Here is a 13,320-nt window from a genome sequence, read left to right on the forward strand (position 1 = left end):
CCATCTGCTTTCTTTACAAAACGTTGCTTTCTTCTGCCAGGCGGTTACACCTTCTGGGCAGCATGCTGACGCAGCAACAGAGGCACCCAGCCCAGCAGCTTCCCCCAGGGCAGTTGTTGAAGGAAAATTCTTCTTTTTAAATATTAGAACTTGATTATATGTCATGGGCGGATAAGTGGCTTTCCATTCCCCCCTCCTCAGCCCCTGAGGCACCCTGAGAGGCCTGGGCTCCTACAGCCCAGTGTGAAAACACGGAACCAAGGGTCCAGCACCCTCAGCTGACTCGTGAGAGGCAAAGTCCACAGAAGGGGCCAAGCTGAGAGGTCCAGAACCCAGTTAGTTTGACTACAGCCCAGGATTCCTTCTTTCAAACAGACCACTTCCAATTTCCAATGAGCATTCGTTCCTCATTACGTTTGTTTGCTAATTCCACCTAAAAAACATATCCTACTGGGCAAAAATTGACCAGTTCTTCTTTTTCCTTAGGCTCATTTGAACACCTATGTTAACACCTAAATATTTTGACTTAGCACTTAAAGCTCAGAATATTCTGGTCACCAACTTTCTAGAAAATGTCCAGATTTCATTAAACAATCATTTGGTAATGGATAGGTCAATGAAGCCATTTAAATGTTCATTTACTATGATTTACCTTGATTATATACAAACTCCTTCTCCACCGATACAGAGTACAACCAAAGAAAATTACTAAAGCTTCAATTTTTGAAAGACATTTCAAAAAGTTCACTGGTAAGTCAGCGGGTTAACATTCATTTTTTTTGTAGAAACATGCGTACAGAAGTGTAGAAAGCAAGGGGCCAACCTCCAAAAGTCGGCTCATCTCCTAATTTACTATTTCAACTCTGCTTCCTGCTCTGAGGCTTTGCAGCACATACACCAGATCACCCTTTGGATTCATCATTCTGTACATGTTCACAATTTCATGAAAGATCATAGACAGCTATGAAAGGTTGCTGCCTAAACTTTATTTAAATTCAAGTGGAGTAATCCAAATTGTGAGAAATCACAGTAAATGGCACAGTATATGACAACTTCAACAAAGTTTGAGGTGAAAATGGGAGTACTCTGAGTCATTTTGAGATACGACCCCTAGAACAGGCGGCCTGGTAATAGGTAAGGAGTGAATCAGGATACACTGTTGACTAACAGATACAGGGTAGGGGGGTTTCATTCGTTGCAGAGTTGTCAAGTGGAAGTTCACAGATCCCCCTCTAGAAATAGCTCAGGGTATCCTATCCACTAAGAGAGGCACAGTTCCCTTTCCATGTGTTTTCCTGCCTCCCCACCTCACTTTATGGACATGGGTTCTCTAAAAGACATAAAATTATATAAAGTAAAAATTATAACAGGCAATTCTTGGATTTGTAACACATATAGAGGTAATAACAAAAACAGCACAAAAACAAGGGAAGAGGGAATAGAGCTAGACAGGAAACATGTTTCTATATCTCAGTGGAAATAATTTAGGATAAACCTAAAAAGATTCTTATAAGTTGAGAAGTATATTGTAAGCCCCAGAGCAACCACTAAGAAAATAACTTAAAAAAGATACTGATGATACATAGGAAGGTTGTTAAGAGAGCAGACCATAAGAGTAATTCCTCATCACAAGAAGAATTTTTTTCTTTTTATTATATCTATGAGTTGATGGATGTTAACTAAACCTACTGTGGTAATCATTTTACAATACATGTAAATCAAACCATCATGCTGGACTTAGCACCTTACACTTACATAGTGATATATGTGGAAAATACACACACACACACATACAGTGAACAAATAAGGAATCACAGTTACACTAGAAAAGATACACTTAATGCAAAAGAAAGCAGCAAAGAACAGAAAAACAAAAAATACATGACACATATAGAAAACAAAAAATTTAAATTGCAGCCATAAATCAAACTATATCAATAATAACACTAAATGTGAATGGATTAAACAATCCAATCAAAAGGCAGAGGTTATCAGACTGCACTGAAAGAAAACAAAAAAGATCCAACTATATGCTGTGTACATGAGGCAAACTTTAGATTCAGAGATACAAACAGGCTGAAAGGAAAAGGTACATCATGCAAACAGCTACCATAAGAGCAAGAATGGTTATACTAATATCAGGCAAAATGATTTTAAAATGACAAAAAAAATTGCTAGAGATCAAGAGGGACATTTTATAATGATAAAAGGGTCATCCATCAGGAAGATATAACAATCACCTAATAAGAGAATTCCAAAATACAGGCATTTTGGACAGAATGAGAGAATTGAAGGGAGGAATAGATTGTTAAACAGTAACAGTTGAAGATTTCAATACCCCATTTTCAATAATGGATAGAAAAACTAAGAATAAGATCAAGGAAACAGAAAACTTGAACAGCACTATTAACTAACTAGACTTAAAAGACGGCTATAGAACATGCTACCTAACAGCAGCAGAATACACCTTCTTAAGTGCACATGAAATACGCTCCAAATGCAAACCCAGACCACAATGTGATACAACTTCACATCCACCAGAATTGCTATATTTAAAAAGAGAGATAATAATGAGTGTCGGTAGAAAAAGCTTTTGACAAAATTCAACACCCATTTATGATAAAAACTCTCCAGAAAGTGGGCATAGAGGGAACCTACCTCAACATAATAAAGGCCATATATGACAAACCCACAGGCAACATCGTTCTCAATGGTGAAAAACTGAAACCATTTCCTCTAAGATCAGGAACAAGACAAGGATGTCCACTCTCACCACTATTATTCAACATAGTTTTGGAAGTCCCAGCCACGGCAATCAGAGAAGAAAAAGAAATAAAAGGAATACAGATTGGAGAAGAAGAAGTAAAACTGTCACTGTTTGCAGATGCCATGATACTATACATAGAGAATCCTAAAGATGCCACCAGAAAACTACTAGACCTAATCAATGAATTTGGTAAAGTTGCAGGATACAAAATTAATGCACAGAAAACTCTTGCATTCCTATACACTAATGATGAAAAATCTGAAAGAGAAATTAAGGAAACACTCCCATTTACCACGGTAACAAAAAGAATAAACCTACCTAAGGAGACAAAAGACCTGTATGCAGAAAACTATAAGACACTGATGAAAGAAATTAAAGATGATACAAAGAGATGGAGAGATATACCATGTTCTTGGATTGGAAGAATCAATATTGTGAAAATGACTATACTACCAAAGCAATCGACAGATTCAATGCAATCCCTATCAAATTACCAATGGCATTTTTTACAGAACTAGAAGAAAAAATCTTAAAATTTGTATGGAGACACAAAAGACCCCGAACAGCCAAAGCAGTCTTGAAGGAAAAAAACAGAGCTGGAGGAATCAGACTCCCTGACTTCAGACTATACTACAAAGCTACAGTAATCAAGACAATATGGTACTGGCACAAAAACAGAAATATAGATGAATGGAACAGGATAGAAAGCCCAGAGATAAACCCACGCACCTATGGTCAACTCATCTATGACAAAGGAGGCAAGGATACACAATGGAGAAAAGACAGTCTCTTCAATAAGTGGTGCTGGGAAAACTGGACAGCTACATGTAAAAGAATGACATTAGGACACTCCCTAACACCATACACAAAAATAAACTCAAAATGGATTACAGACCTAAATGTAAGACTGAACACTATAAAACTCTTAGAGGAAAACATAGGCAGAACACTCTTTGACATAAATCACAGCAAGATCTTTTTTGATCCACCTCCTAGAGTAATGGGAATAAAAACAAAAATAAACAAATGGGACCTAATGAAACTTAAAAGCTTTCGCAAAGCAAAGGAAACTACAAACAAGACAAAAAGACAACCCTCAGAATGGGAGAAAATATCTGCAAATGAATCAATGGACAAAGGATTAATCTCCAAAATATATAAACAGCTCATGCAGCTCAATATTAAAAAAACAAACAACCCAATCAAAAAATGGGCAGAAGACCTAAATGGACATTTCTCCAAAGAAGACATACAGATGGCCAAGAAGCACATGAAAAGCTGCTCAACATCACTAATTATTAGAGAAATGCAAATCAAAACTACAGTGAGGTATCACCTCACACCAGTTAGAATGGGCATCATCAGAAAATCTACAAACAACAAATGCTGGGTGTGGAGAAAAGGGAACCCTCTTGCACTGTTGGTGGGAATGTAAATTGATACAGCCACTATGGAGAACAATATGGCGGTTCCTTAAAAAACTAAAAATAGAATTACCATATGATCCAGCAATCCCACTACTGGGCATATACCCTGAGAAAACCATAATTCAAAAAGACACATACACCCCAATGTTCACTGCAGCACTATTTACAATAGCCAGGACATGGAAGCAACCTAAATGCCCATCGACAGACAAATGGATAAAGAAGATGTGGCACATATATACAATGGAATATTACTCAGCCATAAAAAGGAACGAAATTGGGTCATTGTAGAGACATGGATGGATCTAGAGACTGTCATACAGAGTGAAGTTAAGTCAGAAAGAGAAAAACAAATATCGTATATTAACGCATGTATGTGGAACCTAGAAAAATGGTACAGATGAACTGGTCTGCAGGGCAGAAATAGAGACACAGATGTAGAGAACAAACATATGGACACCAAGAGGGGAAAGTGGCAGGGAGGTGGTGGTGATGGGATGAATTGGGAGATTGGGATTGACATGTATACACTCATATGTATAAAATGGATAACTAATGAGAACCTGCTGTATAAAAAATAAATAAAATTCAAAACTTCAAAAACAAAATAAAATCATATCCACCTTCATCACACACACAAAAAAAATGAGTGTTGGTGAGGATGTGGAGAAACTGGAAGCTTCATAGACTGCTGGCAGGGATGTAAAATGGTGCAGCTACTTTGGAATGCAGTTTAGCAGTTCCTCAAAATACTAAACATGGGGTTATCATATAACTCAGAAATTCCACTTCTATGTATGTACTCAAGAGAAAACGTTCTCCCAGAAACTTGTATGTGAATATTGTGCGAATATTCTTAGCAGTATTATTCATAACAGCAAAAAGTGCAGACAACTCAAATGTCCACCAGCTTACGAACTGACATATCAAATGTGGTATATCCATACAGTAGAATATTATTCGGCAATAAAAAGAAATAAAGTAGTGATAGATGCCGCGACACGGATGAACCTTGAAAACATTATGCTAAGTGAAAGCAGCCAGTCACGAAAGAAAACATATTATTTAATTGTATAATTCCATTTGTAAAAGAGGCCCAGAATAGGCAACTCTCGAGAGTCAGGAAGTGGTTGTCTTGGGGGAAGGTCGGAGGGGTGGGGAAAAGGGAGAATGACTGCCAATGGGTATGCGGTTCTTTTTGGTGGTGATGACAATATTTTAAAACTGACTGTGGTGACGGTGGCACAACTCTGTGACTAGACTAAAAACTGTTGAACTGTATACTTGACTTGGGTGAACTGCATGGTGTGTATGTATCTCAATAAAGCTGTTTAAATTACTGGAAAGTGACAGGAGCTGCATTACGGCATGTTCAGGCCTGCAATGCACACCCTGACCACTTTCTGGCCCCGAAGTTTGTCTCAGCTATTCCAGCTTGTTCTTTGGTGAGTTACACCCAGCAACTGGGTGTGGGACTGCAGGCTGCAAAGAAAATATTTCTATATTTCTGCATGGTTAGGGCTTACTGAACAAATTTTGTGGGACCTTGGACAAAGGGCAGGTCTTTACTGAATAGAGATTCACCTTTCTCATGGTCTGTGCTTACATTTCAAAAGGGTTTGAGACCCTGGAGCCATGGAGATATTCCAGCAATCTGGAATATTTAATTACATTTAATTACATTCCAAAGAGTAAGAACCCAGGAGTCTTCCCCCTTTCTTCCTGAGGAGAATTTATTTATACTGGGAGAATCAAGTTGCTTTCCCTCTCTCAGGAGGAGAGAGGAACAACGTGCATATAAGCCTGCAGATTCTTATTTAAGGGTTTCTCACCTACAGTACAGACCCCCGAAAGGGTAAGGTGACAGCAATCTGGCCCTCACCACCTCACCACAGAAGGGGAAAAACTAGAGTAAAGGAAGCAAATCTGGTTATTGCTCTTAGGGATAATCAGTCCCCACCCAGGAAACCCCACCTCGACTTTCAGGACAACACAAATAAACATGGGCGTGGAAAAATTACCAAGGCATGTCCACTCCGGCCCTCACCAGCATCAGAATCAAGTCTAGGCCACTATACAGATTTCAACCAAAACGTCAATGCAAGTTACTACCCGACGTGCCTGCAGTGAGCAGTCCCACTCCTCAGGGTCTCCACAACCTGCTCTCTGAACTACATGCTGGTTCTGCTGGTGCACAGAAGCCCTGTGTTCTGCTCATCTTGTCGGAAAATGCTGAGGTCCTGCCTCTACAACTTACACAATCTTACCTGTAAAGGAGGAATAAGTCATTCCCACTGCGCTGTTGGGAGCATCACACAGAGGTGCATTTGTCACTGACCTAAAGGGACAGCAGTGACTGGAACAAAGTACCTGCCTTAAGCGCTCCCACCCTCCTGGAGAGCACTCCACCAGCTGGAAAGGTTGTCATAAACTGTTTTTGTCTATTACTATGAATGGCGGTTATTAGTAACTGCCATCAGTAACAGTTCCCAATGCAAATCATTTGTTTTAAGAGGCAAAAGGTAAAAAACAAATGAGAATACATCTATCATTCCTTAAATTTCTCTGGTACGTACTAACCAGTTTTGCTGGCTGAGAAACTTTCAGGGAGGGGTCTTTAAAAACGTCAAATTTAATACAGTCTGATTTCTGATGAAGGAGTAAAGGCAATTCAGTGGAGAAGGGATAGTTTTTTCTCCAGTGGTGCTCGAACAACTCAACATCCAATATGTATAGGGTTGGCCAAGAAGTTCGTTCGGGTTTTTCCATATGATGTTATGGAAAAAATAAAGTTAAAAAATAAAAATCCTGCTGCGGTACCACCAGGCTGTTTCTTTACCCATCTTCCTAGGCTCCTGCCTGGTTTTACGCCTGATTCTCCATCTTGTATCTTTCCAAGAAACTGCATTTCTGTCTAAGTTAGGGATAGACTGAGACTGTTGTTTGCAACCAGGAAGCTTGCCATTAAACCAGAGGGTACAAAGCAAGCAGCTGCCGGCAGCAGGCTGCCGAGTGCCTCTGTGACGCTGAAACCCCTGGAGGAGGCGTGATGCCCAGGAGCCGACCAGATGTGTCACTCTGGACGGACAGCAGCAGGCAGCATGCCCGCCGCGTGAAGTCTTGCGAGAACGGGGAGAAGACGGGTGCCAACGACGCTGCGGACTCTCCCGCCAAAGGTTCTCAGGATTCGAGTTTCATGAAGAAACTTTCAATATTTCTCATTTGATCTACAGAATCTGCTCAAATTTCAGACGCCTACATATTTTCAATGACCAACGCTCCTTGATAACAGACTTAAACTGTTTTTCCGTCTCCACTGTTTACTTTTGGCTAGACTCCTAGCCTACTGACTAGGGCAGGGCCTCGTTTAGCAGCCTGTAACATCTGGGATTACCTTCTGCTAGAGGAGGGATACGAAATGACCTATACAAAGTTAGCTATAAACATACATACTCTGAATAGACACAAGAGCCCAACAAACTATAAATTTTAAAAGTCTGACAGATCGGCCGGCCCGGACCTAGGGGAAGAGGGCCGAGGGCGCTGGAGTAGAAACAAATCTGCGGCGACGCCAACACGGCGGGCACGGTGGGCGGGAGACGGAGCTCTCTATCCACTTTGTTCCCGTGAACTGCCCTTTGGTGCAGGAGGAAGTTAGCAGCCCCAACTGGCGGGTTCTGATTACCGGTGCCACCGGGCTTCTCGCAGAGCTGTGTACTACGAATTTCAGCAGAGTAACTGGCATGCCGTTGGCTGCGGGTTTAGAAGAGCAAGACCAAAGCCTGAGCAGCTTAATCTCTTGGATTCTAAAGCAGTTCATCACATCATGTATGATTTTCAGCCCCATGTCCTAGTACATTGTGCAGCAGAGAGAAGGCCAGATGTTGTCGAAAATCAGCCGGATGCCGCTTTCCAGCTTAATGCGGATGCTTCCGGGAACTCGGGGAAGGAGGCAGCTGCATTCGGAGGATTTCTGATCTACATGAGCTCCCGTCACGTTTCCGCTGGGACAAACCCACCTTACAGAGAGGAAGACGTACCAAGCCCCTCAATCTATATGGCGAATCAAAACTAGAAGGAGAAAGGGCCGTCCTGGAGAACAATTTAGGAGCTGCTGTTTCGAGAATTCCTGTTCTGTATGGAGAAGTTGAAAAGCTCGGGGAAAGCGCCGTGACTGTTATGTCTGATAAAGTGTAGTTCAGCAACAAGTCTGCCAACAGGGACCACCGGCAGCAGCGGTCCCCCACACACGTCAAAGATGTGGCCACTGGGTGTCATCAGTTAGCACAGGAGAGGATGCTGGATCCATCAGTTAAGGGAACCTTTCACCGGTCTGGCAATGAACAGACGACTAAGTATGAAATGGCGTGTGCAACTGCAGACGCCTTCAACCTCCCCAGCAGCCACTTAAGACCGGTAACTGACAGTCCTGTCTTAGGAGCACAACGTCCGAGAAACGCTCAGCTGGACTCCTCCAAATTGGAGACCTTAGGCATTGGCCAGTGAACACCATTTCCAACTGGAATCAAAGAATCACTCTGGCCTTTCCTCATTGACAAGAGATGGAGACAAATGGCCTTTCACTAGCATTATGTGTGCTGTTGTTGTTGTTTTTTAAATGAGAAGTCAAGTATGTGGCACTTTTTAAAGAAAAAAGGAAATAGTTTTGTACGAGTGCCCTTTAATTGTGACTCATGGTCTTTCAGGTGAATGATGCTCTTGCACTGGTGAAACCGTCTAAGGAAACCAAGGACAATAACGCCTTGTTTGAAGTAATGAGTTTTCTGTTTATCATTTTGTTCTGGCTTAACTTGCTGTTTGAATATAGTAAATTATGATTCTCAAATATTTGAGAGCCAGGATGAAACACATCTGCTGTAGACTTTTTTTTGGATGAAATGCATTGTTCATTCCTATAAATAACCTCTACATTTTCAGGACTTTTGCATGTGTTGGTCCTTTTATGTTTTAAAGTGTGTTAAATTGTATAAAAATCATTGGTGTTCATTATTTGCTTTGCTTGAGCTCAGATCAAAATGTTTGAAGAAACTTTATTTCTGCAATTTAAGTGTAGTTTTTATGCTTGAGATGTTTCAACTTGCTATGTATATTGGAACTCCTGCAGCTTGATGCCTCCTGCTTTTGTAGCGGTGAATGGTGAGCCTTTGAGAGAGAGAATGTGTGTATGTGTATGTATTTTTTTAATATATATGAAACTGTCCTTTTCACTCCATGTCACCAAGTGATATTTCATGTGTGGTTATACTAATAGTAATGGGCCTTGTAAGTCTTTTGACCATTCATGAATAATAATAAATATGTACTGCTGGCATGGTAAAAATATAAAAAATAAAAAAAAATAAATCTGACAAATACCACAAACATCGCAAAATATAGGAAAATAAATATTTTCATTAACTGCCTGCTGTATTTTTGTAATACATTTTTCCTACATTGCTTTAATGGCACACTTTCTGATATCACCTCTTCATATCAGAATGACTTTTAAAAATATCTTTCTATGGAGATAAAAAAATAATTTTACTCTAGAATGATTGATCAAAATGGTTTTTCAATTACTGACATATTTTAAGAGCTTCATCGATGGATGAATTCAATTACAATTCATTTTGGAAATGTCATGCATGTAAGTTTTAGAACTGTCAAATTTTGGAAAACTTTTTCGAGTTCTTTTTTCGCGTGAGTTTGGAATTTACAGCATTTCCATTTTTTTTCAGGGACTAGTAACATTTTAGTAACATACATGCTCTCTTTTAATTATGTCCATTCACCAGTTTTTCATTAATGTTCTTGTCATACAGCATATCATAGTGTTATATGGTCTTCATCAATATTTTGTGTCAAATCAGTAGTAAATCTAAATGTTTTTACAGTGTATTTATATGATGCACTCCTCTTCATTAATTGGGTTATCGAATAATACAAGAGCCTAGTGATTATTTCTATTCAAAATTTAACTCATGAATTACTACTTTTGGTATGATCTGAGAAAGGATTCTGTTACAATTAGCTTTTTTTTTTTTTTTTTTTTTTTAATTATTTATTTTTTTTTTGGCTGTGTTGGGTCTTCGTTTCTGTTTGAGGGCCTTCTCTAGTTGCGGCGAGTGGGCGCCACTCTTCATCACGGTGCGCGGGCCTCTCACTGTTGCGGCCTCTCTCGTTGCGGGGCACAGGCTCCAGACGCGCAGGCTCAGCAGTTGTGGCTCACGGGCCCAGTTACTCCGCGGCATGTGGGATCCTCCCAGACCAGGGCTCGAACCCGTGTCCCCTGCACCGGCAGGCCGATTCCCAACCACTGCGCCACCAGGGAAGCCCTACAATTAGCTTTTAATGTTGGGATAACTTCTGATGTTTCATCACTCATCTTTATCACACAGACCCCCAGCAGCAAGACTGAACAAAGATGCTCATCCTGTAAATTCAAGCTTGAACCTCACCCCCTAACAGCTCAGTCTGTAGTGCACTAAGAATTACTTTTTAATCCTATAATTCTCTTGTGAAAGGAATTACAACACATTTTGGGGTGTTAAAATCATAGTTGATGTAACTTTTTACGGCATACTGTGACTTTTCAAACAGTCTGAGTGGTTTTCATTCCGTTACCACACCAGGTCTCTTTTAAGTGGTGGTGCAGTCACAGCTAGAAACCCCGTTGGGACACCACTGACAGGGACACAAGGAAAACCCAGACCGTGAACACGTTACACTGCGGGGAGCTCGGCAGAGGGGGGAAGAAGGCTTGGTGGGAAGTGGCATCTGAATCAGGCCTCGGGAGAGGAACAGAAATCCACCTGCCATTACCCGAGGTGCTCTCTCTCCTCCTTGCCCTGCACATCCAAGTTAAACTACGTCCCGTGACTCTTACCTTCTTAGTAAAAAAACCGTCAATATTTACTGAGTATTATTTGCCAAGAACACTACTGAACGCTCTGCATACATTACTTATGTTACACAACAACCGCCCCGTGCGGTCAGGCAGTACTCACTCCCCCTTGCACCGATGAGCAAACTGAGAACGTTGATAATAAATGACTTGCCCGACAGCCCTCAGCCAGGAAGGGAGGTGTCCAGGATCCTGATCCGTGCAGTGGTTTCAACACGTACACTCAATCCCTCTGCTTCTCCACCTCCTGCATCTCTGCTGCCCCACACTTCCTTCCTTCTCAGAAGGGCCCTTGGCTCATTCCCTGTGAGTCCGGCAACCCTGGGCAGAACCCATCGGCCCACCCGTCTCCAGGGAACCAAAGCCCAAAGATCATCTCGAGCATCACCTTTCTGGTGGCCCTGCGTGTGACATTCTCACAGGGCCCGTGAGCAGCACACGGTGGCCAGATGTGGCATGTCCCAAGTCCCCGTTACCGACTGTGCACAGAGCGTGTGCCCACCTGGCACAGCACCTGGCACCCAGCACCTTAAACGTTTGTAAACATCTGCTGGAATCCTGGTATACTTCCCCCACAACGGGATGTGCAGGGAGTCAAAGGGACAGATGACAAGTACCTGGCACACCGAGGAGACAAAACACTTGCTTCCTCTAACCTGGGCCTTGAAAGAGGAGAAAGGGTAAGAGTAGCTCAGGTGTGTGCGATGGGGAAGAAGGGTCAGGGAAGGTGGCGCCCCAGCCAAAGAGCCAACACACCTGGGGCTGCAGGAGCGCCGGCCATCAAGGCCCAACACCAGACTCAGGATGGTGGGTGCAGCACAGCATTCTGTATGCCAAAATTTAAACGTAAGGTCAGATAAAAAATCACACACCACATGGACTGAGAGAGAAGGGGGAGAGAAATGCTAAATGCCTGAAGTAAAAAGGGAACTCATTCATCACAAATTTCCATTTCAGAAGAGTTGCCATTCAGTTTTACAAACTGTAAATGATTTAAAAGAGAGATTAAGATCCATATCCAATACTCTAGTGATTTATAAAACATGCCCAAATTGGCTTTTAGCAACTAGAAGTGTTTGAAAATTAAACATTTATGTTAAAATAACTTCATCATCAAATCGGAAGATTTCATAAATTGCCAAAACAAACAACTCAGGTGAAAATATCAGAAATGACCCCTGTATATAAGGCATGGCCCAGACGCCTCTACCCTGCTGCTCCCCTGTCCCTATTCCTCTCCATCCACCCTGAGATGCAGGCCCGGGGAACCCCTGCCCTCTCTTCTCCTTCCTGGTTCTGGGGAAGCAGGCCCGACTTTACCCAAAGTCACCATTCTGCAGAGACAAAGCCCTGGTAAAGGCACAGCGTGCTCCCGAAGGTGGGGAGGGGTCCACAGGTCCCCTCCCACTGCCCGTAGCAGCACAGACTGCCCCGCGGAGACATGACGTAAGCCTGATGCCACGTGAGAGGCCAGGCCCATCTTACCTTGCTTTGCAATCCATTTCCTACAAGGCAGGAAGGTTCCTTTTTTTTTTTTTTTCCATCAGGGTAGAAATTCTATGCTCAAAATTCATTTTCCCTCCTAACTTTGTAGTTATTGCTCTATTACTTGTAGCATCCGGTCAGGCAATTTCATTCTCATTCCTTTAAAATGATCTTGGAAGAGTCTTTTTTTCACACTAATCAGGATCCACCCAGCTGTGGGCCTGGCTTTCGCTCATCCAGACACTCAGGTGTCTCTGAACCTACGCATGTTTCTGCCAATGTTTCCTGCCTCAGTTTTAACCCTGTGGGTGGACACGTAGCTGCTGCAGTCCTTAGTCAATCCTCTGTCCACAGCTCCTGACCATTCTGTTTCCACCTTGGTCTTTTTGCTACACATGCAGGGAGTTCTTTACCTTTGAGGTTACTAATTTTTTTTTTTGCATTATCCCATCATTCAATCCTTCTACCGAATGACTTGGCCCAACAATTTTTTAATCAAAATTCATTTTGGGCGCTTCCCTGGTGGCGCAGTGGTTAAGAATCCGCCTGCCAATGCAGGGGACACGGGTTCGAGCCCTGGTCCGGGAAGATCCCACATGCCACGGAGCAACTAAGCCCGTGTGCCACAACTACTGAGCTGTAGAACCTGCAAGCCACGACTACTGAGCCTGCGTGCTGCAACTACTGAAGCCTGCGCGCCTAGAACCCGTGCTCCACAACAAGAGAAGCCACCACAA

The 13,320-nt window shown here is 42.2% G+C and overlaps 1 pseudogene; it reads left to right on the plus strand.

Moving 5' to 3' along the window:
• The window catches only part of LOC133102649 (methionine adenosyltransferase 2 subunit beta-like), a 51,894-nt pseudogene extending 43,113 nt beyond the window's left edge, over positions 1-8,781 (plus strand).
• The last annotated feature ends 4,539 nt before the right edge of the window (positions 8,782-13,320 follow it).

The sequence above is a fragment of the Eubalaena glacialis genome, chromosome 12, assembly GCF_028564815.1.
Source record: "Eubalaena glacialis isolate mEubGla1 chromosome 12, mEubGla1.1.hap2.+ XY, whole genome shotgun sequence".
NCBI classification, from domain to species: Eukaryota; Metazoa; Chordata; class Mammalia; order Artiodactyla; family Balaenidae; genus Eubalaena; species Eubalaena glacialis.